At 41.4% G+C, this 26,412-nt stretch overlaps 1 protein-coding gene across 2 annotated transcripts in view; it reads right to left on the bottom strand.

Annotated features, from left to right (window-relative positions):
- The window catches only part of ANO4 (anoctamin 4), a 322,747-nt gene that overhangs the window by 264,216 nt on the left and 32,119 nt on the right, over positions 1-26,412 (bottom strand). Inside the window, exon 1 of one of the 2 annotated variants that reach the window (XM_032788584.2) lies at positions 1,910-2,150. The exons of the other annotated variant lie outside the window; for it this stretch is intronic. The gene's annotated coding sequence lies outside the window, so the exon portion shown is untranslated. Of the gene's footprint in view, positions 1-1,909; positions 2,151-26,412 lie in introns of those variants that run through there. 2 annotated transcript variants of the gene reach the window in all.

The raw sequence follows: 26,412 nt of genomic DNA, 5'->3' as shown, positions 1-26,412 counted from the left end.
TTTAGCAGTGCTTTGCTAAAACATTTTGAAAGGACAAAACCTCTCTGTACTGCACAGGTGTCTTAGCAGAGAAAGATAACAGACATCTTTACCTCCCACAGATACAGCAGCAGGGCAGGAGCCCAAACCTAGGACTCAACAGAACTACAGCACTCAACAGCACATTAGGGAGGGAGACAGGAAACGGTATTGCACCAACCGGTGCATCACACTCTCAAGATGTCATGGTCTGCAGGCTAGGCGAGCCTATCCAGACCTCAACAGTCTGGCTGTGTTGTGTCTTCTGCAACACATACTAACTGTTGGTGCAAGCTGCTCTGTTTCAGTGCAGCTACCCACACATAGAGGTATGTATACGGCCCCATCACCATAGTATCTAGCACCTCCTACAACTCCGCACAAACAGCGAGCCCTGCCTACTCCTATCAATAAAGGCAGGATTGGGCCCGAAGTGTTGAAAAGAGATCCAGGTGGTTATATGGCAATATTTAAAGTCTTCACTCACTTTGGAGGAGAAAGATAAACATCTACAGTTTACCCAAAGAAAACACATTCACAGGCTACATCACTAACAAAAGATTTCTTTATTAAGGAATCCATAATTTATTACACATTCAACAATGAAAACTGATTTCCAGGCAGCAACATCTCTCTAGTTTACCCCAATAAGAGAAAATTCCAAGTTAAAAGAAACTCTGTCCTTAACCTTCGTCAGTGAACAAAAGGGGCTGCAGCATATCTGTATGTTGCCTTGCTTGTAGGTAGCTGTGCAAGGACTTATATCAGCCTGTAACAAGCTTGAACTCGTTGTATCCTATCCCGTCAGTGGACCCCCAATGATTTAGCGAAGTGTTTATTATTCTTACACTGTATAATGGAAATGCATAGATAATCCACATTATGGATTCACAATATGAAATACATTTAGTCATAAGAAATATTTGCATACTATGGTTTCCTGATACCAAATATGCTGTAAAAATATTCTTTAAGAAAGGTAACAGTTTGCCTTTGTGCTGTCATCATTTTAATCCTCAATGGCTCAACCTCTTTTTAGAAACAAATAGCTACAGGACATATTTTCTGTTATGGACTAAATAACAACCTTCTTATTTTTTGTTTTTAAAATGAGAGTTGTTAACATGGCATGAAACATGGATGAAGCAAGCTAATGATTTCTCTTACTGAAACTTAAAAGGCATTTTTTCCTCTGAAGAGTTATAAAAGCACTTTAAAAGGTGAAGGATTTAGAATCACACAGATTACAGGTGGAAAGACCTGGTAGGTCATTTAGTCAGTTCCCCCACCCCACCAGCCCAGGCAAAGTAGATTTGTAGGATTCAGCTTAGAGTGAATTTTACCATCCAACTTGCAGATGCCTCAAGGGAAGGGTTTATACTGGAAATACTAACAGAACCTTCCTTAACTATGGTGATGATAGTGGTCATTGGCACAATCCACATGTGTGCACCACACTTAAAGATGAAGAATTACAGAGTTTTCTAGATGACTAGTCAAATGCGTGCTTTTTTGTCCTTCCAGTATTGTGGTGCAGATCTTTATGCATGAGTCACCTTTATCAAATCTGTAATTTCATTCAGTTACACAGAACGCCTGTAACATTACTGCCGCTTACAAACATGAACACGTTCGCATGCTGCCTGTTTCAAGGACAAAGAGATAGGGCTCAGATTTCAACCAGTATTTTAAAGCTCAGGCTTTTAGGAGAAAAATAAAGAAAAAGTTTTATTTTAGTTGGCTAAAACCACTGCAGTATGAAGCAGATTAAAATGAGCATTAGATACTGAATGAAGGTCACTAGGTTTAGCTGAGCACAGAAGGGGAGGGAGAGAGGGAGAGAGCACTGCAGCAGAGAAGCTATGCTCAGCCAGTACACACTGGCACTTACCATCAAAATAGAAAGATCCAAAGAGAATCAGATTAAGTATCCCTTTTATAGATCTTCAGTAGAAAGACATCCAAATAAAGCTCCGACCACAGCTGTCCAGACTCAGGCAAGATAGTGTGATGATATACATAAAATACTAATATGTAACCGGTAAGTCCTTTCAGCCTTCCAAAACCTGTAAGCAGTTTGTGCTGCACAAGCTATGTTAAGAAGTCTGAAGAAAATTGCTACATAGCTCTGCAGTTAAAACAGACTGTTGTATTTCCTCAGTCACTCAGGCTGCCCTGTTTTCATCTTCATAGTCTCGCAATTACTTGCATCCTAGAGGTGGACCTGGAGGTGGGGAAAATAGAATTCTCTTCCAAGTGGAAAGGAACCGAGAGAGACTGCATCAATATTCTTAATCAGTCATTGCAAACAACCAATCAGAAGAGCTTGAGCTCTGTCAGCATGACAGTTGACCAAAGCAATGATAGCAGAACACTGAGGCAAACCTCAGCATTCCACTGCTTATACAAGAACACTCACAGGGTAATCTGCTTCTTAACCCCAGCGAGGTTTTATTTTCACCTACACAAATACATTGACCTCACAAGCTGTGGCTTCCCTTCAAAGGATAAAGTATGAAAGGTACCCAAAATGAGGTCTTCACATTGCTGCTCAGATACACTAGCTTCTAGGTCTCTGCAGTCATACTAAAGCCAAGACAAATAAACAAACAAACAAAAAACACAGAATAAAAGTTTGAGACTTAATTTTCCCCTATCTTCTAGTATTGTTAACCCAAAGTCTGCTAGCCACTATCTATTATGTATACAGGAGAAGCACCGAACATTGCCACCTCTTCAAAGATTTATTTTATTTTACCCTAAAAAGGAAAGCACACTAAAGACTCAAAAGCAGGGATTTTGTTGCTGGCAATTAGCCTTGTGAAAATCAGTACGGTTCTCAACATAATATTACTGGACCCCCGTAGTAGCACATCTATGTGGCTGTATATGCAAAAGTTTCATCAATTAAAATTATTGTTGGATGAAATACTTTGGTGCATATGGTGTGTAAGACTTGAGGAAATATGTAGGTTTGGAAATATGCACTTTTATGGAGTTTATTTAAAAAATTGAGAACCTACCCAATCTGTGGATTTAAGTATTCCACCGGCAGCGGAAATTGCTCACACTGGGGGCTAGATCTTGGGTTCTGTATGGATCTGAATGTGAAATGTAAATCTGAATACTCCCCAAATGGACATATTTTGAAATTTAAAATTATTCTAGATTTTAATGTCCTTTAAAAATTGCCAGGGATAGATTTTTACCATACCATGAAATGGATTAGAATAATTTCAAAGAGACTGTTTAGGTATTAGTAACACTGCATGGTTGGGAGAGGGAAAGCTCAAATATTCTGAGGAAGCCAGAATTAATGCAGGTTCAAAACATATCCACAGGTTGTCCTAAAAGAAAGGACAACAATGGTTAGGGACCCACAGCTGAACCCAGACCCATCTCATTGCCCTCAGCTGAGTCAGTAATGATCCTGACCTCCTGATTGGCTGAAGATGCCAGTAAGTACATTCTATAATCCTGCAGCAGTCCAGGGTCCCCGGCTGCTCAATACCATTCCACACCCGCAGCTGTGTTTCTGGTCCTGTTCTCTGCTCCTTTTGCTCTCAGCTCCTTCCTTGCTCCAGGCACTCACTCCTGCCTCCTACTCCTTGTTCCCTCTCCCTGGCTTCTGGTTCTTGTTTTCTGCTCTGACTCTGGACTCCTGATTCCTGGCTCTCAGCTCCAGTTCGTTCTGTAGGTTTGGTATTTGGTTTCTGACCATGACTCTGGTCCTTGGCTCCTGATTCCCTGGTTCCAGCTCACTCCCTGGACTTAATAACTGGGCTCCTGATTTGGGATCTGGCCACTAGACCTGGTCATCTTTGCTCTAACCACTAGGTCAGCCTTCTGCCCTGACCATTAGGCAAGACCACCCATGGCCTGGATCTTAACAACAATAACAACTGCAAATCCAATTTATCTGATGTTCCCCGAAGTTTCTGAGTGGAAATTCTCACATTTCTGAAGCTTTCTGTAAGGGAGGCCAGTGAACTTAAAGCTGCGCTCTCATGTGGAGGCAAAATAAACAGGATTCAGAGTGCAGTGCTGCAGCCATCCAGCAAAGGATGCTCAGGAGGAAGAAAAGGAAAAAAGAAAACTGCCTTGGGCTGAAATGAGCAGGATTAAGCCACGAATCATTGCTAGAAGAATACTTGTGACATTGCACCCCATAATGCTTTATAGAAAAATGCTTATGAGTGTAAATGTCATAACTGTAATATGTTTTACGCTAGATATGCCATGTAACATATCTTTGCAAAGGTTATGTTCTACTGAATGTATTCATCCTATCTGTATGCATGTATCATTTTTATATCTGAAGTTACAAGCGTTGGCTCTATGCTTGTTTTTAAAGCATTTGCTGTAGGAAGCACATAAGGCAGATTTGGTCAACATAGTGTGAAGGAGTTATTCCAGTAATTGGGAGTACTTAGCTAACAACGGAACTTGGAAGACACCAATCCACATCTAAGCTTTCCTGGGAACATTCAAACTAACCTGTAAACAATGGCCGTGGCCTGTAAAAAGCTGAATCATTCATAGACATGTGACTTGCCCAGGTGATTGCAAATCTTGTTGAAGGGATTTCACACAGGAGAACAAAGGGGTTTCCACTCACAAGAGAAAGACTATATAAGCCTCTGGAAACTCCTCCATTTTGTCTTCAACTAGCTCAAAAGATAACCTCTCCACCCCAAAGAGATGCCTGAAAGAAACTGGAACAAAGGACTGTAACTACGGGGGTGTGAGTGACTGCTGGACCCAGACTGGGGTCTGTAAAAGAAGCTTATTGGACCATCTCTGAGGGTGAGATCTACCTGCATTTAGTTTCCTACTGTATTAGGCTTAGACTTGCATGTTTTATTTTATTTTGCTTGGTAACTTACTTTGCTCTGTCTGTTATTACTTGGAACCACTTAAATCCTATTTTTTATATTTAATACAATCATTTTTTACTTATGAATTAAGCCAGAGCAAGTATTAATACCTGGGGGAGCAAACAGCTGTGCATCTCTCTATCAGTGTTATAGAGGCGAACAATTTATGAGTTTACCCTGTATAAGCTTTATCTAGAGTAAAACGGATTTATTTGGGGTTTGGATCCCATTAGGAACTGGGTATCTGGGTGTTGGAGACAGGAGCATTTCTTAAGCTGTTTTCAGTTAAGCCTGCAGCTTTTGGGGGATGTGGTTCAGAGCTGGGTCTGCGTTTGTACCAAGCTAGCGTGTCTGGCACAACCAGGCAGGGAACTGGAGTCCAGAGCTGCCAGGGAAAATGGGTTTAGAGGTAATCTCATCACATCAGGTGGCAGTCCCAGGGGGGTTTCTGTGACTCAACCCATCACAGTACTGAATGTAATCCAGACCTCTGTTTTCTGAAGAAATACAATAGCAGTGTTCCTCTAAAAGCAGCACAAACAGTGCTTGGAAAAGTTCCTTGCAGTTGGCACTACCCCATTATTCTGCACTTCAGTTTTGGAGTTCCACTGATTGAATCAATGCCGAAACCATATTGGAATTCCAGTATAGCAAACTAGGTTGCATACACCGCAGAAGCTGAAGACAGGATACACCATCTCATGCCAATCCCAGAAAACTATGACTATGCTTTGTTCACCTTCTTAAGGCTGCCACAAAACACATTCCTCGTGGCTATCAGAAGGTCTATATGCCTTCCGAGCAGCAAAAGACAAAGGCACTCTTCAATTAATATGAGAAGAGTGGTGATCCACATATAGCAAAACCACTAATGAAGTCATTGAACCCTGCTGCCTGAAGAGATGGAACAAAACAGTTGAGGTCTTGACTTCACTCATTCCAGGAGCAAAGCCTGGGCATTCCTCCATAAGGTTGGAGCCATCAGCAAATGGCTGGTAAAACATCAGCAAATGAAGGTGACTGCCAGTGCTGTCACCTCATACCTTCTCTGTAATTGAAAGATCAAAACTGACAGAAGGTTCAGAAAGTGCTCTTTCTAAATGTCCAAGAAAACCCTGTCATGTCACCGCTACGGAAGAAAAAAAACAAGACCCTTTTGGCCACTAAAAGTGGACAAGCTGATGGCAAAGACCTTATTTATCCAGAATTTCTTAAGAATTTGGAGCCAAAGGGATGAGCATGGCTGGCAGACCTATTAACTGTCAAACATTTAACAGGGAACAGCCCACAAAGCTGGTGTGTGGCAATAGTCACTGTCCACCTCAAATGTGGGAAACCACCAAAAGATGCCACCAACTATTGCCCTATTATCACTCCTCTCCACCTAGGGTAACCAGATAGCAACTGTGAAAAAAATGGGACAGGAAGATATGGGGTAACAGGCGCCTATATAAGAAAAAGTCCCAAAAAACAGGACTATCCCTATAAAAACGGGACATCTGGTCACCCGATCTCCACCACTCATAAGTTAATGGAGAGGGTTTTACTGGCCCATCTCCTGGTCCTTGAGGCCATCCTGCCCAAGGCACGGGCTGGCTTCAGACCAGGACAAAATTGCTGCAACCAGGTTGTTGCCATTACTAGTTACATTGCAGCTGCCTTCCAGTGGAATCTAAAAAGTGGAACAGTGTTGATAGATTTATTTGCCATCTATGCCATGGTGAAGACATCAAGGCTCATCAAATGCCATAGCAATGTGCAAGTCAGGGTCACAATGTCGAGCAACCGTAGATATCACATGCTTTGGAATGAGCCGATCAGCAAAGCACACACCCTCGATGATAGCTTACCTCAAGGATCCGTTCGGGCTTAATCACTATTTAACATCTATATTAGTGACTTACATGACATTTCACATAAGTCCATTTAGGCTGACATCATTCTTGTGGTACATGGCAAAGACCTAACTACCATTGGTGACATCCTCTCCGCAGACCTCAAGTAATAGTAGGAATACTTTCAATATTGGAAGCTCCATCCCAACGTCTCCAAAGCCTTGGTAATCGCCTTTCACTGAAAGAACAAAAACTGCCAAGTAACCACTTAATGACAGTTTTTACGGTCAACAGGTCGGAAATGAGCCCTATCCAAAATACTTGGGTGTAACTTTGGACAGAAGCTTGACTTTTAAAGCACACCTGGAAAAGACATCTGAAAAAATGTAAAAGAAAGGACAAGCCTTATCTGCAAACTCGCGGGCACAACACGGTGTGCTGATGGGAACACACGTTGGACAGCCACTCTAGCACTGGTATACTCAGTTGCTGAATAATTGAGCACCAGTTTGGGTGGACAGTTCACATATCAAATCATTAGATGTGCTTTTTAGTGCTGTGAGGAGAATTTAACTGGAACATTAAAACAAATACCCACTGCACCTAAGATCCAGAGATACTTATACAGCTCATGAGTACAAGCAAACTATTGCCAGCCTGAGCCTCCCAATTCATGAGGACCTCCAAAATCTTCCAGTAACATGCCTGAAATCTTGCAAACCCTTTTGGGATCAGGCTTCAGTTCTGAAAGCAGCCTCAGTCAATCCTGAAGCACATTAGAAAGAATTCTGGGATAATACTAATGTACCAAACAGTTGATTGCCAACCCCATAAAAGAAATACCAGGCTTCAAATTCAGTAAAATACAATAAAACCTGCCTTGGCAACCACCTCAGAAGAGAGACCACTTGTTACAAGCGACTATTTGCAGAGGCCACAAAACATTTCCCCCTAAAATTTGACTGAAGAAACTGAAGAGCAACCACTTGTCAGATGTGACTAGACCAGTGACCACATTTTATTACTCCCTTCAGAGCTGGATGCCCAGCCAGCAGCCCCTCTCTGCTCTGTGTTCAGAGCTGGCCAGCCAGAGAGCAACGTCTGCTGACTGGCGCCCAGCTCTGAAGGCAGCACTGCTGCCAATAGCAGTGCAGAAGTAAAGGTGGCATCATATGGTATGGTATTGCCACCCATACTTCTCCACTGCTTCTGGCTGTGGCTTTGCCAAACAATTCCCATATTTCTTTTACCTAATCTAGCACTATCATCATCTTTTCTCTTCTTCCCCTCTCATGGTGCTTTTTCTTTCTTGTAGTCTACTTTCTGCCATTCTGGGATGTTCATGGGAGGGGGAAAAAAACCCCATCGGAGAGACAGGGCTTGCATTTTATTTAGATTTAATTGAATACTTGCTTATACAATTACTTTCAGAAGGTGAACATGGTCATATATGTACAGAATGTCTACTTTTGGTCATTTAATATTAGTAATTCACTGTTTGATTTGTTAATAAATTTTAGAATGTTTTGTTATTGGTTTAAATTAGTTTAGTTTAGTAAAGTCACTTGTGTTTATAATTGATATTAAAATTTATAAAGTGAATTTACAAAGCAATTTGATACATAGCTGTTTTCACTTCCCCTCCAAGCCAGACTGTTTTTTTTAAACCAGCGTAGCCTTCTTTTTCAAAATGTGGGATTGTGGCTTTTGGGGCATCTAGTAAAATGTTCTTAATCATTCTCAGTTATCAAAACAGTTCACAATATGGAAGTGCTTTGATTTCTTTCAGACCTATTAAGCATTACACAAGATGGTTTGATTCAACATGAAACTGAACTAGCCTCTGGACTCTAGAATAGTGAAAACTGAGTTTTTTGCACACTTTTGTGACTTGTAGAAATGGTATTTGAAATTGCTGACACGTTCTCTCAATGGGTGAAGTGGGTTCTGAATTGTGCGGGGGGGGGGGGGGGAATGGAAAACTGAAAAGTTTAGTGGAATTCCAGGAAAAACATCATGGTATAAACAAAATCAAATTGCCAATTCATAGCTGCCATCTTGAATTTCTTCCTCATAAGGAATCCTTTATAGCCAGTTCTGAAGTTCTACAAAATGGAAGAGGATAGAATTGGTAATAGACTTTCACTTCTGAGTTCTAAATTTAAATTCAGTCTAGGCTGAAGGCAATCAATAGTAATTAGCAAGAACCGGGATGATAAAACTTGTACCGTTGCAGATTGTGACAAACCTAATTCTGCAGATAAAGTTTCTGATCTCCAGGATTGTCAAACCAGGCCCCCTTCCAAGAACTCAATTCATTCAAAAAATCCAAAAAAGAAAATGAAAAACTACAAACAGCTACAAAGAGGATTTTCTAAGATATCATTAGAGATACGGTCTTTGTGGGCTATAGAAATGTCATAGAAGATTCATTTTAAGAGGATTTTTCAAGAAAAATGTGTCTAATGGGGATTGTTTTTATTAGATCATGATTTTCTAGATAGTTTCTTTATTTAAGGATGATATTAAGAAGCTTCCTTTGGGAGATGTGGGGGGAGGGGAATGCACAATTTTGCCCCTACAATTAACTATGAGCACAAATCCTGCCATTTAGGCTTAAAAGTACATTATTTGTAAGGTATATCTTGTTTTGGCCCTAGAAACCAGCCTCTTCCTCAAGAACCTATTTATTGATGTTAGAGTGCTTGCCAAGGACCACTGCTCAGTCTCAGAATGTTTGAAGGGAGGTATCTGAGAAGATGGTCATTATTCAATTCCAAGTACATTTCGGTGCCAATGACGGTTTATGCTCCAGTCCAGCACAGCACTTAAGTGTATACGTAAGTGCTATGCAGGATTGGGGCAATAGGTTCCAGTCTATGGTTCAGTGTTCTTTTGGAGGGAATATTACCCTTGTTTTGGTCATGAATGATCTCCTGAAGTTTTTGTTTGTTCGTTTTGTTTTTTAAATAGATTAAGGGTCAGCTGCCAATTTGGGTTATGCTGGACCTCTCAGGAGTTTTTGAAAAAACTCACTAAGGGTTGTTGCTTCAGCAACTAAGGGAAGTTGCTTGTGTGTCAGAGTGCTCTCTAGTGGAACTGTTTGTCTGGGAGATACGAGTATGTTGGTGACAGTTGAGTTTGTTATCCTGTTGCAGAAGTGCAGGTATTCAGTATAGTATAGGTTCACCACTTGAAGTATGCAGTCCTTAAAAATGTTGTTACTTTTCTTTTTTTTAAACAGCTGGCTAATACATTCTGAATTGTTTGGTTATAATGGGTATCCAGCCAAGGAGTTTCTTTTGATATGTTCAATTAAAAAAAAATCCAAACAGGACAAAAGTTTTAAAACTACAGTATTTCAGAAACTACTCTTCATGAATACAGCATGAAAGTTTGTGCTAATGCGTTCGTATCTTCATGATACTCCCTTCTTCCAGCCCTGCAAATTAGTATTCTGCAGCACTGCACAGGCTGCACTACGAAATACAGCTTTTGTGTTTTAACTGTGTGAAGTTAGTAATAAAAGGTAAAGGTTGATATCCACCTCCAGAAACCCATAAGTGTACGTAATTTATTATGGTTTATTTTTATTGTAGCAGCAACACAGAGCTAGGCCCTTTAGAGATGTATGCAGACAAGATTCCCCAGAGATCTTGTCATCTAGATAAACTATGTACAGAAAAAGGAGACAAAAACAACAAAAAGCAGGGAAATTGAAGGGAAGAATTTGCGTACAGTAACTCCTCATTTAACGTTGTAGTTATGTTGCTGAAAAATGCTACTTTAAGGGAAACAAAGTTAAGAGAATCCAGTTTCCCCATAAGAATAAATGTAAATGGGAGGGGGATTAGGTTCCAGGGAAAAAAATTTTCTCCAGATAAAAGATTTTTTTATATATATATATATGCCTATACACACACACATACACATATATATACACACACATACACACACACACAGAGTATACATTTTAACAAACAATTTAATACTGTACACAGCAATGATGATTGTGAAGCTTGGCTGAGCAATCAGCTGAGCCCTCAATGGTTAACCAATTGTTTTTAAATGTAGCCTCACACTCTACAAGGCAGCAAGAATGGAGGGAGGAGACACAGCATGACAGAGAGACAGAGATACATATCGTGTGTGTGTGTGTGTGAGAGAGAGATGCACGTTACCCCTTTAAGTACACTGCCCTTTTAAGTAGGTCAGCAAGCTGAGACAGCAGCTGCTGCCAGCAAGGTCCCTCGGTCCTGAGCCCCGTCCTGTCTCCCCCTGCTCTGTGGAGATGTGGTAAAGGAGTGGGGGCAGGAGCAGGGGAAAAAGGGGACACCCTGACATTAGCACCTCTCCTCCCCAGCACAGCAAGCAGGAGGCTCCCAGGAGCAGCTCCAAGGCAGAGAGCAGAAGCAGCACATGGCAGTGGGGGAGAGAGACAGCTGAACTGCCCAGCTACTCACTGATAGCCCGCTGGGCGGCTGCTGCACAGGGAACTTAGGGGGGCTGCTGGCCCACCCTGGTTCCAAGCCCCCAGCAGCTAGCTCCAACTGGCTGCTCTTTCCTCAAGCAGTGGGCAAACAGGTGGTCGCCAAAAAACATTATAAGGGAGCATTGCGCAACTTTAATCAAGCATGTTCTCTAATTGATCAGCAACTTAACAACGAAACAATGTTAACTGCTACGACATTAAGTGAAGAGTTACTGTATGTCTTGTTACTTCCATGTTTTTTTTTAAATAGAGTTTGAGTTTCTTTTGTTTTTTAAGTACTCTTCTTTTTCAGTAAATTAAGGAAGGGCACAAGCAAGCTCTTCCACAGCTTCTGAAGACCCCAACCTGGGGCTCCTCGAAAAATTCCTTCTTTTGGGTTTTTTTTTTTAAAAAACGTATTGGGGGTTCCCTGCCAGAGGTGGTCCAAAATATATTGCTTGTTTCTGATTTAAAAAAAAACTTTGGCATACACGATTTGAATTAAAATAAAACTTGAAACTTTTAAGGATCAGCCTGTTTCCCCATCTCTCAGGTGTTTTAAGGAAACTATATGTTGATATTTACATTAGTTTTCAGGAATGGCAGCCCTTTCAGGGTTTAGACCACACGTCACATCCATAGTGCACTTATCACATGTCTAAAAGATCTTATCAGAAATAATTTATCTTGTTTGGTCTCTGGCCCAGTACCCTTCACTTCCTATTTGTTTCCATAGCTCAGATTTAATTCTTCGTGGATTGACTTATTATTGCTAAAAATCGAACTGAAGTCTCAATTGAATGCTGCATTTTAAATTGGGAAATTGATCATTAACATTTAGTGACTATAAAGAATATTTTTGTAAGTCTCTGGGCTGCCGTGGTTACATATAATGCTATATTAATGAAGACTTCATTATACAAGAAATTGAAGCAAATTATTGCTAACAATATAGGAATACAAACAGCATAGCAGGTGAAGCAATTACACCTCTTAAAAGATCACCAATTAATGAAACAGAATATTCTATTTTGTTCCAATTACTTACCTAATTATAAAGACTTGAAAGCTTTGCTAATAAAACAAATCCACTAACAGGCCATAAAATTATTTTCCCACCCTCTTTATAAAGCATTTATCCTCACATCTGTATTAAACCTAGAACAGATGCTCAGGAGATAATCTGGTTGAAATCAAAATATTGGGGGCTTTTCTTAAAGAGCAGAAGTAATTTTGCCAGAAAGTGGTGATTTGTACCTCACAGTCAGTCAATGCCAAACGTATAGTTCAGTGCCTGCTGCAGTAGTGACCAGATGTCCCAATTTTATAGGGACAGTCCCAATTTTGGGGTCTTTCTGATATAGACTCCTATTACCCCACATCCCCAGTCCCGATTTTTCACATTTGCTGGCTGATCACCCTATACTGCAGACAACTGCTGCACTGCGGGGATGCTGTCCTTTTGATCAGATGTCAAACTGAAGTCTACCTACCTTTTTCTGGTGAAAGTTAAAGAATCCATAATATTTTTTCATAATAGTAAATGATAGCTTTAGAGTCCAGACCAACATTCTTTCTTAATAGAACAGGTCATTATGCTGCAGTCTGAGTAAGCTATTCCTGAACACATAATAGCTGTCACTGTTGCTTATCATCACAACAACCAGCAACAAGGGCTGATGACATCTAAATGGGGGCAAACAAATTAAACACAGTCACATGCAGCATCATGTAAGGACAGCAGGCCTTTAATGAAGCATATCATGAGACTATTGAATTTACATTGGCTTACTCTAATAAGCCTTTCAAATATGTGACTTTCAAAATGGTTAGATAATTTAAAATGCAAGGAAAAGAAAGGACTTCTACAGACTACACAGGTTGAATCAAAGATGGGAATATTTATATTCCTCTTGGTGAAAGCTGAAAATGGAACAATGTTTATGTTAAAATAGGAGGTGGGGAAGTTACCCTTAGTATGGTGCTCAGCAGAAATGTTAAAGGTGAATTCCAAACAAAATTTCAAATATTTAGCCTGGCAGAAGGTGAGAACTGCTCCATACCTATTCTTGAGTAGCGTGGATAAAATTTTGAGATTTTTCACTGTCAACAAGACGACTTCTTATCAGCTAGATCCATCCCTCAAATGTAAGAAAATAAACCTAAAGGCTTTTAGACATTGATGCATTGTGATCAATGTAAAAAGCCTAAATCATTGTTAAAACAAAATGTTATAAAAACTCTAGGCCCTTGTTCTATTTTGTATAATATTCATTGTAAGTTCAGGATAGTCCTGGCAAGAGAATCATGGTCTAGGTTCTACTTCACAGCAGAAACCATAATAAAAGACTTCACATCGCTAAACATCAAAGACAAAACTGATCAAACTCTGTTGAAACTGACTCCATCTAATGAACTTTAATGTTGACCGAATTATTGGCATCTTGCAGAACTGGATTGGCCCCCATGGTCCTATCCTTTTTATTGTTCTTTCAAAATGTATTTTCAAAGCACAAGCTGAGAGAGTATTGCATATAAGAGACAAAAATCTTAAAGAAGGAAAGAGAGTTCAAATGGTTTTCCAAGAAAGGGAGAACATTTCTTTAAATTCATCCTGCTGGTCACTTACTTAATCTGTTCCTTCAGATAACTCAGAAATATATGACATGAAAGCACTTTGATGCCCTCCATTTTTTAAGGCTTAACCTTTAATCTCTTAGGAATACAATAGACAAATATACCAGAACAAAGATTTGTGTTGTGAGAGAGCCTACAGTGGAATTTTTTTTTTTAGAAATTATACAATTACTAATCATGTTGGATCCACATAGTACCCTAAACAAGAAGGGATGAAGAAAAACAGAAGTTCCAAAATTCTGGTTATGGCTTCAAATAGCTATTATAATTAATCGTTTTAGGAAACTGCCATAAACAATGCCATTAGCCACCTTGTCTACATATGGAGTTTTTCAAAATTAATTGATCCTGATTAATGCTATGTGTTCCAAAATAAGAGTGCCTTGTTCCTGTTTAATTTAATGCACTGAGTTAAAATAAATAGGAACCAGGCATTCATATTCCATAATAAGAATGTACACATTGGGGGCTGAACAGATACAGTTAATCAGACACAGTTAATAAGGAACAATTCCATGGGTAGACAAGCCCTAACATCATCAGTAAAGCTTGCCAATAGGAATTTGAACACTATAGTGAGAGACTTTTGTGAAAAGAATTCAAAGGAATTGTCTACCCTGGGAAGAGAATGATGTAACATGTTCCTTAGCAGCTAGTGTAGAAAAGACAGTTCTGTTTAAAAATCAGTAAACTGGTCATGGTTAATGGTAGGGCTTGTTTTGGGTTGATTTTGGTTTTTTGGTTTTTTTAAATTCTGACTTTTTTTTGGTCCATGGTAGATGCTAAATTGTAAATAAAAATGTATCAATTTGAAACTTTATTGTTTGCAGTATTGTTGTAGCCATGTTGGTTCCAGAACGTTAGAGAGCTCAGGAGCGAGAAACAGTATCTTTTATAGGACCAACTTCTGTTAGTGAAAGAGACAAGCTTTCAAGCTATAAGAAGCTCTTCTTCAGGTCTGCACAGATTTGAAGGCAAGCACTATATAGAGAGGAAAAGAAAAATACATTTTAACTGAGTCATTCCACTAAAGATGCAAAACGCAGATTAGCAGTGATACAGCAAGGATCTGCAGGATGGAAATGGTAGAAAGTCACAGAGTTCAAGGCCAGATGGGACCATCAGATCATCCAGTCTGACCACTAAACATTACCGTGCCACCTCCCCATTAAGCTCACAAACCAGAATTAGACCAAAGTATTATACCAACTAAACTAAGAACCGGAGGAACTGAGGGGCGCTAATGCTTGAGGCACATGTAACAGCAGGGAATTGATTAAGTCAGATATAACCAGATGATCCTAGCAAAGTGCCCCATGCTGCAGAGGAAGGCACAACTTCCCTCATCCCTCCCTTCGCCAAGGTCCCTGCCAATCTGACCTTCAGGAAAATACCTTCCCGATGCTGAATATGGCAATCACTTAGACCCTGAACATATGAGAAAGACCCAGCCAAATACCCGAGAAACAGAATCCACAGTAACTTCTCAAAGCACTGGCCCACCCTGTGCAGTGTCCTATCCTCGGACATGGCCATCTCTGATGTTTCAGAGATAGGATACATGACAGGAGAATAGGTAATGTGATGTAATAGTCCTTCATCAGTTTAGACACAAAGGGGGTTCTTGGTCTGTGAGGATCTCCTTAGGTATTCCTACTCTGGAAAAAATCTGGACTAATTCTTTGGCTATGGTCTTGGACATGGTATTCCATAGGGGAATGGCCTCGGGGTATCGGGTGGCATAATCTAGTACTACCAGGATGTACTGATGGCCCCGGGCTGACTTCTCCAGTGGCCCTACTATGTCCATAGCTATTCGCTCAAATGGAACCTCAATAATTGGCAGAGGTACCAGAGGGGCCCTTAAACATGGTCGGGGCCCATGTATTTGGCATTCCGGACAGGAAGTACAATATCGCCGGACGGCCACATAAATGCCAGGCCAAAAAAACCTCTGTAAAATCCAATCGAGGGTCTTATCTACCCCTAGATGGGCCCCGAACAGATGACTGTGGGCCAGATCCATTACCGCTCTCTGATGCTTCTGGGAGACCAAGAGTTGTTCTATGACTTGCTCTTGGACGCGGACTACTCTATATAGCAGATCCTTCTTAATCATATAATATGGCCCTGGGCCCTTAACTCTCCCCTCTACTGGGACCCCATTTACCTCGACTACTTCCTTATGAATATTGTGGTATATGGGATCATTGGCCTGATCCTGATCAAAATTCCCACGTGCAGTCCTTATTTGTCCAAATTCGGGGGGGGTCTACCTCCGTCTCCCCCTCGGGGAAAGCCCTGGAGAACCAGGTCCAACGACAGGGTTGTTGATGGCCGACCCAATCCCGCTGTCAGCTGAGCCCCTTCCTTTCCCCTGCCAGCGTAGCCTTCAGGTACTGGGTCAGGATCCTCGTCCCCCTCCTTTTATCTGTCCTTCGTTCCCTCCGAGTCTTCCTGGTCTTCCCCGGCGCGGAGAACAAATACTGGCTAAACTCATGGAAGGCGGGGGGAGGGTCACCTCTCTGGGCCACACCTTGGGTCCCAGGGTCATTTTCTTCTTCTACCTCGTTCCCGGGGAATAGACCATCAAACCCCGGGAAGTCTCATCCGATAAGGACAGGGTAGGGGAGTTTCGGAACTACTCCCACCGTCAACTTAGTGGGGTTTCTGAGAACTTCTATGCTTACGGGGATGGTTGGATAATAGTTGACATCCCCATGCACACAGGATATTCCCGAGCGTTTGGCCTGGGATAGTTGGCCCGACCTGACCAGCTTCCCTGAGACTAATGTGATTGCACTTCCCGAGTCTATCAATGCTGTGGTCTCTTTACCGTTCATCTTAATGGGCCTAGTGTATCTATGAGGGACCATCGCAACCCCGACTAGGCTTATTAGCTCGCATGGTCCCCCTATATCTCCCAGTTCACCTTGCATAGGCTCCCCTAGATTTGGGCATTGGGCAGCAATATGCCCTAGTTCGCCACAGGCATAACATCAGTACCCCGCTCGGGGCAGCCCCCTACTTTTCGGGCTGCTGGGATTTATCCCCCGAGTCCTTCTCCCCAAGTCCTCCAGTCTCTCCGGGACTGCCGGCTGCTCTTCCGCCTCCTTCCTCCCCTCCATTTTCCGGCCTGGCGCTAAGGTAAACCGGGGCCTCGGCACAGAGACTGGTCTCCGATTCTGGCGCCTTCCTTCCCCGGTGGTCCAAGAAAGTTCTTGGGCTGCTGAGAGTCTCTCTACGAGAGCAACTAGTTGATCATAAGAGGAGGGATCATTTTGGCGGACCCACCCTCGTATGTCCGGCGGCAATCCCCTCATGTACCTGTCCAATACCAGAATTTCCACTACCTTCTCTGGCCCATGGGTCTCGGGGAGGAGCCACTTCCGAGCCGGGTGTATATCAAGTCAAATAGCTGGGACCTTGTGTGCTTGTCATCCCGGTACTTTCCACTGCTGGATATGCGATCGGCCCTATGGCCGGGATCACGACGCCTGTTCCCTTCGCCTAGGACTTCCGCCTTCAGCTGAGGTAATCCATAGCTGCTTCTGGAGGGTCATGTCAAAGTAGGCTCGTCTGTGCCTCCCTCCACACAGGACTTGGAGCCAGGATGGCCTGCCCACTGGTCTTGGGGCCAGCTCTCCGCAGTGCCATCTTCCTCGAATAGCAAGGTTAGTATATTGTCTCGACTAATTCATCATCTGTTGGTCATTTCTTGTAAATAGTTTTTGCTCGCCTAGTCGAGCCGGTCCGCCTAAGGTCCCCTGCCGTCAGCGTGGTCAGGGGCTTTCAAACTGGTTCACACTTCTATGTCAGGTGGCTCGATCTTTGGCGGCCAACCTGGCTCTTCAAGCAGCTGGTTGTCGCCTGGATTGTGACTAATGTATGGACTCTTTTGTTGAGCGCTGCCTGTACTTGCTGGTGCCTCTTGTCTGAAGCCGCCGTGGCCTGTTTTATCACATGGCCTTCACTACGTGGCTCCTTTTGTTTTTGGTTTTTTGCCTGATTTTACACTCCCTGGCCCTGAAGATGGCTTGCACGGAGCCACACTCACCCTCTGGCATCCCACCCCTGACACAACATGCTGCCATACCTGCTTTCTCCTCTGCTGGCTCGAGTCCCGCTTTTTCCTTGGAAGACACAGACTTGGCAAAGTATACTCCTTCGCTGGCTTCGGCGCGGGTTCTGGCCTGATCCTGTGTCTCGAGTCGTCCCTTGTTGCTCTGTTTTTCTCCCCTTCTGGGAAGAGTGCAAGCCTTCCTGGCTGGAAGAGTTCAGAGTCTTGCTGCACCTACTCGCTGGCAGCTTCTTTGCTTCTCTCACTCCCCCACTGCTTCCCTGCCAGGGAGGGTTTGAAAAGGTCTCCAGCAGTTTGGGCCAGCTGAACCTAATTAGTTCCCTGGCAACCCCTGTTCCAGCTGAACTTATTTCTCCATGGCTATCTCCCCTCAATGAATAGGGAGAGGCCTTTTAGCCCCTCTGGGACTAACTACTATCCCTCCTTTGGTAACTATGTGTCCTGGGTTTGCCACAGTATTCAGAAATGGTTTGGAAAAAGGGGTAAACAACAAGATGGAAAAGTTTGCAGATGATAAAAACTATCTTGAGTAATTTTGTAAGTCCAAAGCTGATTGCAAAGGAATCTCACAAGACAGGGTGACTGGGCAACAAAATGGCTGATGAAATTCAATGCTGATAAATGCAAAATAATGCACATTGGGAAACAATCCCAATTATACATACAAAATGATGGGGACTCTAAGTTAGCTGTTACCAGAAACAGATCTTGGAATCATTGTGGATAGTTCTCTGAAAACATCTACTCAATATGCAGCGGCAGTCAAAAAGTTAGGAATCATTAGAAAAAGGATAGATAATAAGACAGAAAATATCATAAGGCCACTGTATAAAATCCCTGCCATGCTGACATCTTCAATATTCATGCAGTTCTGGTCAACCCATCTCAAAGAAGATATGATAGATATCGAAAACATACAGAGAAGGGCAACAAAAATAATGAAGGGTATGTAACAACTTCCTTAAAAGAAGATATTAAAAAGATGGGAACTATTCAGCTTGGAAAAGATACAGCTGAGAGGGGATGTGATACAGGTCTATAAAATCATGAATGGTGTGGAGAAAGCGATTAAGGAAGTATTATTTACCCCTTCACATAACACAAGAACCAGGGGGGTCATCCAATGCAATTAATAGGCAGCAGGTTTAAAACAAACAAAAGGAAAGACTTCTTCACAAAAACGCGCAGTCAACCTGTGGAACTCACTGCCAGGAGATTTGTGAAGGCCTAAACTATAACTAGATTAAAAAAAAAAGAAATAGATAAGTTATTAGCCAAGATGGTCCGGGATGAAACCCCATGCCTTGGGTGTCCCTAAGCCTCTGACTGCCAGATGTTGGGACTGCATGACAGGGGATGGATCACTTGCTTGCCCTGTTCTATTCGTTCCCTTTGAAGCATCTAGCACTGGCCACTGTCAGAAGACAGGACACTGGGCTATACGGACCATGAGTCTGACGCAGTATGACCGTTCTTTTGTTCTTGCATTTTTAAGCAGTAGTACACTGAGTATTTATGATATAAAGATTCTAGTCAACTTCCTCCTATTGTTGTTATGGACTGAACTCTGCTGGTCTGGCCTAAAAAGAGGAAGTAGAAAAGGTATGCAGAGAAAGTTTTACACATTAGTCTGTCTGAAAGGTACATTCAGTCTCCTCTCATTCTTACACAGAAAAGAGAAACAAGAAAGTTTAAAATGTACACATGAGAGATAAACAAGCCCTTCAGAAGAGTATTATTTTCAATTTCAATTCACTTAACTTATTTTAACAGCGTGCATTCCACCTAAACAGGTCTGTAAAATATATCCCTATATGAAATTGTGGAAAGAATCTTTCAGCAGTTCCCACTTAATTGAGAAACCAAACAGATGTCTTTGATTTGGCAAGAAAGTGAGCAAACACTAAAGATCATAAAAGGAACAGGTTTTAAAATGTTTACATCTTTATTTTCAGGTTTTTTTTAAATAACCCATAAAAGTCCTCTGTTCAATCCATACTCTCTGTGTGTGTGTGTCCATCCACTATTTAACAGTTTAGACACTTTTCACTGAAATATTTCTTACAGTCAAAACATTCAGATGGATGGCTCTACTTTCAGCTATACACTAGGCATGTTATTAAAGCAAATATATGGTACTTAGGTGCTTCTGAAAATCTCACCCCTCGAGTACTTGATGCTTCAGTATTTGTAAAACATTTCCTTTGCAAGCTCTTCTAAACTGATACATTCAAATCCTTGATTGGAATAAAGTAAAGAACATTTTAAAAGACTGTAGTGTTCATTGTTTTCAGTAGTAATCATGCCCCATGCTGAATAACCTACAGCCTTTAAACCTATGGATTTTTCCACTTATGAATTATTTTAAGAGGTTCTTCAACCTCTAATGGGACTTCATCTCTCTTTGCTCAAAATTAGACCTTTCAAAATTTGACAAAAAACAAAACACCCACTCAAACCACAGAAGACCCACCACAGAGTTGCCAATAGCCTGACACTCACTAGGGATGTGGGAGATTCAGGTTCAAGTCCCTGCTCTGAATCAGGCAGTGCAGGGACTTGAACAAGGTCTCCCACATCCTTGGTGAGTGCCTAACCACTGGCTATTTCTGGCTGGATGTCTCTCTCGTTTTGCTTTTGAGCAATCAGTATTGTATGACAAAAAAGTCTCTCAAAAATTTCCCAACCAGCTCTACTTTATTATCTAAATTTGGAATCCTGGGAAGCCTACCAGGAGCATGGGTACTGTGTCAGGAGATTTACATCATTTTGTAATTCAGATAAATAATTGTTTTCATGTTAAATCAATACCACCCCCAGGTATGGCTTTAAGAGTAGGACAGAAAAATTGTCACCATAAATAACCTTTGCAGAGTTTCACAGCAGGAATAAGCCATCTAGCTAGAACACTTCCCCCTTCAAGACTGAAAAGCAAGGGTGTATAATTAGATGTGCTGCTCAGAAAACAAGTATCTAACTCTAGCAAGGGCAGTAAATGGAGAGATGCTAGAGACATAAAGGGAAAGAGGTAATATGGAGAAGTGGGAAGGGAAAGATATAATGGGGACCTGGGGATGGACAGTAAACAAATATTCTTGTTGTTTCAGTGACAAAAATGAGGACAAAACACCCAGAAAAAATTATTTGCCTAGAGCTCCAACGTAACAAATGTTGGCCAGGATTATCATTTAAAATCATTTGAGACATGCAGAAAATAAATCAAACAAGAATGACTGTATTGAGTGTTACTATAAAAATGAATATTTTGTTTTTATTTTCCTTTCAGCTTCTTCTCTTCTATATTTTAATTTATTAAACATCAGTGCCTGGGTCTAGGACACAAAGAAATTTGTTAGACTTCTATAGGCCGCACAGCAGACTCCAAGCCACGGACTTTAAAAGAGACTGGCTAAATTTAAAGTTAGTCAGATCGATGAAAACTTCAAGTGTGATTATAATCAGAAAAGTAACTTAAAATGACACAATTGTATTCAAAAATCTGCTCCTGGGTTGCCTTTGAGTCATACCTACTTATTTGACTGATGAAAAAAAGTGTAACTACTGTACTACAACACTGGAGACTCAACATATAGCAAGTTCAACATGGGAAATCACTGAGAAAATACATTGATAAAGACCCTCATTGTACATTTTTCAGTGTCACTTAACTGTCTTGCACTTTACCAATAAACTGGCAAATCACATACAGAACTAGGAGTGGTTCTTACGTGTTGCCATACGTGTTACAGTTCTTTTTGTAGACATGTGAAAGACCCCATGGAGCAGATTTCTCTTTACACATTCACTTCCTCACATTTAGCCCATAGAGAGATTCTCTCCTTCATCTCAAGACAACTGGAACCATTTATTTCTGGAGACAATAAGAGAACTTACTAAAGGGGGGCATTGCCACATGACAATATCACAAGTGGTGATGAGCAAATTTTAAAAATGTCAGAGTTCAGGTTTCATTTGGATAAGCATTCATTACTGATGTGTTCTCCTCTAGTAGGGGAAACCCTTCAACAATGCTTTTTCCTTCAGAGGGTGACTAAGTAGTCTGCACACCTTCTCCAGACTTTGTTTTCTTCCTGGGATGTCCTAGGCAGTCCATTCTTTTTGCGCCATCTTCTGTGTGATATTACTGTAACTCACATACATTATATTGGAACATACGCTTGAGAAGGGAGAGAGAAGCAGTGGGGAGGAGACATGGATTTTCACAGAATCATAGAATACCAGGAGGTCATCTAGTCCAACCCCCTGCTCAAAGCAGGACCAATCCCCAGATAGATTTTGGATACTCTGTCTCCTGGCACATGAGAAGAGAGCAGGGCAGGGCAACTCAACTAGAAAGACCCAAAAACTACAGTGTAGCAGATATGAGCTAGTTCTGGTGCTTCACAGGAAGTTTTCATTGTGGGCAACCCAACTGGCAGGTGACACCCTAGTCACCTTCTAAGAGCTGAGCCAATCAGAGTATGGAGGGAGGGGGAAGGTTATAATTACAGGAGTTAAAGACATCCCTCTCGACTCTGGCTGATTGGCACAGGACCAAGAGATGTATCTGCCATGAAAACTGGGTCCTAATCCCTGAACCACTTTGGATACAGGTGAGTGCTATTCTAGCTTTATTGACTAGAGAACCCCTCTATTAGGCTAACATTTGGTCCACTGCAGTATGTTTTATTTCCCTAGAGGGAGAGCTGGGGGGATATATTTGTTACTCCGTGAGGCTAGAGAGCAGTACTGTAAACGTGAGGTACATTTAGCTATCAGCTAACTGCTCTAAACTGTGATTCTGTCTCAGGGTACGTCCACACTACCCACCAGATCGGCGGGTAGTGATCGATCTATCGGGGATCAATTTATTGCGTCTCATCCAGATGCGATAAATCGATCCCCAAACACACTCCCCGTCAACTCCAGAACTCCACCAGGGTGACAGGCAGAAGCGGGGTTGATGCGGGAGCCGCGGCTATCGATCCCATGCCATGAGGACGGGAGGTAAGTCGATCTTAGATAAGTCAACTTCAGCTACGCTATTCTCGTAGCTGAAGTTGCGTATCTTAGATCGATCTCCCCCACCCCCCCAGCATAGACCAGGCCTCAGTTAGAGAGACTGGGGCGGCACTTAGTGAGCTGAGGGTTTGTGAGTTCTTACCTGATTTAGCTGAGCTCGTGGGGAGAAAAGGCTGCGCTACAGAATGAGAGCCTTATAGAGATCCAGGAAAGGGAGTATTTTATAAACTAATCCTAATCCCTGTACCACCTTGGATATAGGCTACTGATTTCTATTTCACCAGCAACTGAAAGGACCAGTCACCTATTAACCCAGTGGGTGGAATGCTGCTAGCTGTGGAAACCTCCAGACTGTTTGCTGGCTGGGTTTGAAGTGTTTGTTTGAAAGGACTGAGATGCTGCCATTTCTCAAGCTCTGAAGAGTCCAGGCGAAGCATACTATATACTATGGGTACACTATAAATGCTGGTAAATCATCTCCAAGGGAAGACCAGAGGGGACTATGTTTTGATGTGTGCTAAAGCATAGAAAATGTTATGTTGAAATCTTATATTGGAATGGTTGTAACAGAAACAAAAAGAGGTAAGTGTGCATTAGAAACACCAGTAGATTTACTCTTGAATAGCTTTTGTTTAAACCTTATTCATCATATTCCAAATACTATTTGCAATGTTTTCTACTAGTTACGATGTGATTGGTGTACTGTTAAATGTTTGTTTTCCTATGAAAGAGTGTGGTGCTCTCTCTTTGAAATTGGCTGGAAGCTATCAACATCGATTTCCCAGCCCTGAAGTTTATCTCTGTGTAATGCTTTCTGAAAAGTCCGGAAAAGACTGAATTCTGGCCTGAGCTTCAGCAAAAGAGTTAAACTGAGGTGTGAGAAGAAGGGAAGCATAATAATTATACATTATATGATGCTGGCAGACCAGGTGCCAGCGCATTCCAAGGCCCCAAGCCTCACTGAACATTTACAAATGCATAGCTGGAGACCAGTCTTGCTCACCTCTGTGTTACCATTATCAGAATAGATATTCAATGTAAGTTGATAAGAATGTGTTTAGTGTTTAGACGGCTTGTAGGATTGTCATAAACGGATAGCTAAGGGTAAATGTTTCTTTTGCCTATAAAGGATTAACAAAGGGAACCAAACACCTGACCGGAGGACCAGTCAGGAAACCGGATTTTTCAAAGCTCGGGGATGGAAGTTTTTGGGTGTGTGTTCTTTATTCTGTTCTAGTGCTCTCTCGGCTCTGAGAGAGGATCTCTCTACCTTCAGGCTTTCTAATCTTCTGTTTCCCAGTTGTAAGTACAGGTATAAGGCAATATAGGTTTTTATATTGTTTTTGTATTTACATGTGTGTAGTTGCTGGAATGGTTTAAATTGTATATCTTTTTGAATAAGGCTGTTTATTCATGTTTTCTTTTAAGCAATTGATTTTAGCCATCTTAATTTAAATGAAACAAGCACAGAGAAACAATTTCCTTGTCTTGTCAAATCTTTTTTTAAGTTGTCCCTTTGTTTTTTTAGTAATTTACGATTTAATACAGTGTACCGTATTTGCTTCTTTTAGTCTCTGCTGCTGCTGATTTCATACTTCTGGTTCCAATTATCGGAGAGAACATCGATTAGTGATGGTATCTGTTAATGTAGGTTTTCCTTCTCAGAGTGATTGGCTGCCTCTCTCCATTGAAAATTGCGCCTGGATATTTTATCTCATTATTCGACATTTTGCACCCACCTCTAAATGTTTATCCTCCTAGATGTGCTAATGTGCATTTACTGTAGATGCTCTCGGAAACTCAGACGCTGTAAGTTCTGTGCTGGAGCCCTTCAGCAAAGAGTTAAACCTTAGAAAGGTGGCTGAGAAGCAGGAGGTAGAGACCTAAAGCTAATTTCATATAATACAGTCTAATGAGTGTTAAATGAAATTGCTTGCACAGACCTAGGTCAGCGCCAAAGTTTCGCGAAGGGCCAAAGATCCACTATGAACTTTACATATTAGCAGTAGGCTGCGAAGAGCAAATCTGCACTCATCTCTGTTGTTTTCGCTTTCTAGAGTGAGATAGTGATAATTCAACTGTGAAGATTAGCAGACAACTGTGTCATTGTTGTTGAGAGGTGGGCTTGTAGAGATTGTCGCATAAACGGATAGCTAAGGGTAATTGATGCTATTTCGCCTTATAAGGCTATTAACAAGATACCATACACCTTGACCCAGGAGACCAGTCAGGGAACGGATTTTTGAAAAATCTCCAGGGGATGGAAGGTTTTAGGGTGCGTGTTCTTTACTGCGTTTCTAAAAGAGAGCATCATCACTCGAGCTAATAAGAGGAGAAAGAAAAAGAAATCACATGATAACAAAGGACATAATGTCTCTATACAAGACTTTTTCTATGATGACCTAATAGCTAAGTACCGTATACATTAATGCTAAATACTGTTTAACTCTTATTTGTTTGTTGTATTCCAGTCTAGTTCGATGTTCTTTATAGTTTTCATGGAGAAGTATTGGATTGAAAAGACTGGAGTAATAGCTTCTCCCTCGCAGAGATGATATTGTTGAATACTGTACGTAGAATGTCTACAATTATGGCATCTTTTTTTAGTCAAATGTGTCTTCCTTTACGAATTTCACCAATACTTAACATTAGTAAAAATTATTGATTCACCTGTACAGGATTTGGAACTAACCGAGATCTGATTATTTCTTTTACTGATTTTAGACATATTGTGTGTACTTTATTACTATAGATTTGGTTAGTGGATCTTATATATACAACTCTCACGTGGGCGAGGCTCAGGATAGAATTTTAAGAAGCTCATATGTCTCTTAGCTTATCAGTACGGGAATTGTGGGAGGGACACACAGAAGTGTGAGAAAAGGAGGGAAGAGGTATATTGTGTTGTCTTTGTTTGTAAATCTTCAAGTTGAGTCATATGTTTTACAATATAATTCATTTTTCTAGGAAAGGCGCAAGTGGGATTGTGGAGACCATGGATGGAGTATATATGCATGGAGTCAGCTGAAGAGTGGGCTTATGATATGTCTTTGTTGTCTCGGCACTTCGAGGTGCAGTTCTCGGAGTATCTGTAGTGGTTATTCAACTCGACACGGGGAAGGTTTTACTTGCTGATGGGATGATACAGAAAGCCTGTAGGTCACGTCACTGAATACATTCCTACGAGTACTGTAAGAGTATGAACCGTTATATAATACAGATGATATAAAGCTCTGTGTAATATAATAAGCTTGGCTAGAGGTTCATTGCTTAAGCAGACTAGTTAATTTTACATGAACTCTAAGGGAGTTAGACTATAGAGTTATGAGCAAAAGCTAAGGCACTGAAATTCCTGTCTGGTGGCAGCGATATCAGATCTAAGCTGGTAATTAAGCTTGGAGGGTTCATGCTAGCATCTTATTTTCTGAACTCTAAGGTTCAGAACTGAGTAGGAAAGCTATGACAAGGATG

The sequence above is a fragment of the Chelonoidis abingdonii genome, chromosome 1 (assembly GCF_003597395.2).
Source record: "Chelonoidis abingdonii isolate Lonesome George chromosome 1, CheloAbing_2.0, whole genome shotgun sequence".
In the NCBI taxonomy this organism is placed as follows: domain Eukaryota; kingdom Metazoa; phylum Chordata; order Testudines; family Testudinidae; genus Chelonoidis; species Chelonoidis abingdonii.
Note: the sequence above shows the minus strand (reverse complement) of the source record. Positions and strands in the feature narration are given on the sequence as shown.